Source organism: Heliangelus exortis, chromosome 22 (assembly GCF_036169615.1).
Source record: "Heliangelus exortis chromosome 22, bHelExo1.hap1, whole genome shotgun sequence".
Classification (NCBI taxonomy): Eukaryota; Metazoa; Chordata; class Aves; order Apodiformes; family Trochilidae; genus Heliangelus; species Heliangelus exortis.
The window spans coordinates 8,435,886-8,438,611 of record NC_092443.1 but is presented as its reverse complement, the minus strand read 5'-3'; positions in this window follow the sequence as shown (position 1 = coordinate 8,438,611).

Genomic DNA, 2,726 nt, shown 5'->3' with positions numbered 1-2,726 from the left:
GCGGTGAGTTTGGGCTTTTTACTTGTACTTTCAAGTTCCTTTTACCTCAGCTGTAGTGCAAGGGTAGCTGTTACACACATCCATTTCAAACCATATCTGTCATTTTATGTGGCCATGTTTTAAAAAGCACCAGGAGCAGGTAAACTTTTGCTCCATTTCTTTCCCTGTTATCCCACACAAAATGTGAATGTCTGCAGGAGCGATGGAAAAATTGCCTTTTTCTGAACAACTATTTGCACATTATCCTCATACATAGACATACACAAATCTTCTTTTCCCTTAGGAAAGTAAGTTGCAAACCTGAATGTTGCAAATTCTGAATCGTTCTGTGGCTTCTGCTGACACCCACGGTGCCACTGAGGAGGTGGGATGGGTGGCTTGTCACAAGTATTGATTGTCACAAGTACCTGCAGAGGTATTCCAAGAAGTTTTTAGAAATCAGTAGGATTTCTTAAACCTGTGGAAAAGGTTCTTTGAATTCTGGCTCTACAACCCACTTCTCCAGGGAGATGTTTCCTCGCTAGCCTGTGGGCTTGACTTGGAAAGCAGTGATGTGTGCTGGGGAAGCTCAGGAATGGGCTCATTGCCTGTCCTGAGGACAAACGCAGGGACATTGTCCTTGCTGGGGCAGGGGTGGGAGTGCCCTGTTCTTGCACCCAATGTTCATACATCTGTCTGGTTTTAAAGAGGTGCAGGGTTGGTGCCTTCTCCCACCTGAGCAGGAGGGTGTGGGAGTGTGCAGAGATCGTCCAGAGGGACCTCTGTGGAACCCCACTTGAGATAGTGTCACAGTGTGAGTGGCCTGCAGGGCTGACAATGAGATGTGCAGGGCTGAAAATGGGCTGTGTAGGGCTGTTGTGCCAACAGTGGTGCTAAGCAGCACGTGAAACACTGTCCTGCACAGTCACAACTGCCACATGCAGTGTGGGACAGCCACCACCACACACAAGCGCACACACACACACACACCTCACACTGCTTCCTTACACGACCAGACTAAAAATCCACACTAAAAATGATCCCCCAGCAGCTGTTGGTGGCCCTGGGGCAGGTGGAGGTGCACACCTTGGTTCCTGCAGCAGGGTGCTGGTGATGCTCTGCCCACACCCCAGCTGTCCCCCAGCCTGACACCTCTGGGTACTTCATTTGGGGAGCACAGATCCTGGTCCCCAGAACATCTGCTTTGTGTCCAACCCTACAGGTCTGAGCTGTCCCCCGGGCTGGGACCTGCCTCCCGGCTCGATGAAACACCCGAGGGGACAGTCCTGACCCAGCCATTGGCCTCCTCAGCCACGCAGAACCCAGAGCAGGCAGGATGGCACCCAGGGGTGCTCAGGAAGGATGTGGGACCAATGTGGGTGCCACCAGGTCAGGGCTTTTTGGGGGCTCAACGCGGGGCCGGCCCCAGGGGCAGGCGAAAGTCCCGGTGCTGCCGGCCGGCAGGAACATATGTGTGTTCCGAGCCTCCCGCCCCTAAGCTGCTTTTATTAATTTGTAATCCCCTGCGAGCAGGAGGTAAAGGGATTCAGGGGATTAACGGGCTCACAGTAACAACCACAATTATCAGCTCCGGCTGCCTGGGGCAAGCGGTGCACACACGCACGGGGCTGTGCACCCCCACAGACAGACAGACAGACAGACAGACAGACAGACAGACAGACACGTGCCCACACGCCCCTGCACACGCACCGGCACCTCTGCACATGCGGACACACAAACACCACGGAACGGAGCACAAGGGTGCAGACACAGGCACACGCACCTGCTGCACACACCCCAAAAACCTGCGCACTCACGGGGATGCACCGACTGGCACACCCCCCCTGCACACTCCCCCCTGCACACACACCTCTGCACACACCCCCCTGCACACACACCTCTGCACACCCCCCCCCTGCACACCCCCGCCTGCACACCTCCCCCTGCACACACCTCCCCCTGCACACACCCCCCCTGCACACACACCCCTGCACACACACCTCTGCACACACACCCCTGCACACCCCCCCCTGCACACACACCTCTGCACACACATCCCTGCACACACACCCCTGCACACACACCCCTCTGCACACAAACAGTCTACAAACACGGGCACACCCCTGCTCGCACACACACAGCCCCATGTGTGGCTCACTGCACCCCCATGTGCACACCCACCTGCACATACAACCGCACACACCCGTGCCTGGCTGCCCTGCCCTCAATTAGTGCAATTAACCTCCTCCGGCGCTGGTTGCCATGGGTCAGACAGGAGTCCTCACCCGTTATCTCTCCACGCTCATTAATTAATTAGTGAAGGGGAATGAGTCCCCCCGGCTCCCCACGGGCGGCGTCGGGGCAGCCCCGCGCCGCGGAGAAAACGAAATCCGGGCGGGAGGGTGGGCGGGGGGTGTCCGGTCCCGGGGGGAGTCTCCCCCTGACGGCGACCCCCCCGCTCCCCTCTGTGCCGCCGCCGGGGGCTTTGCGGGGGCCGCGGGACCGTTCTGTTTCCGAGGACGGGGGCTGCGGCCTGAGACCCTGCGGCGACCCCGGCCACGCGTGGGACAGGGGGGGCAGTTTTTCCCCCTCCCCTCTCGCTTTTGTGATGCTAAAGAGCCCCGCGGTGAACCGCGGCCCAGCTGCGGCCCGACCCGACGGCGCGGTGCCGCCCCCGGCCCGCCCCTCCGCTCCCCCCCCGCCGCTCCGCCCCGGGCTGCTGCCAGCCCCCGCGCCGCTCCCTGCGC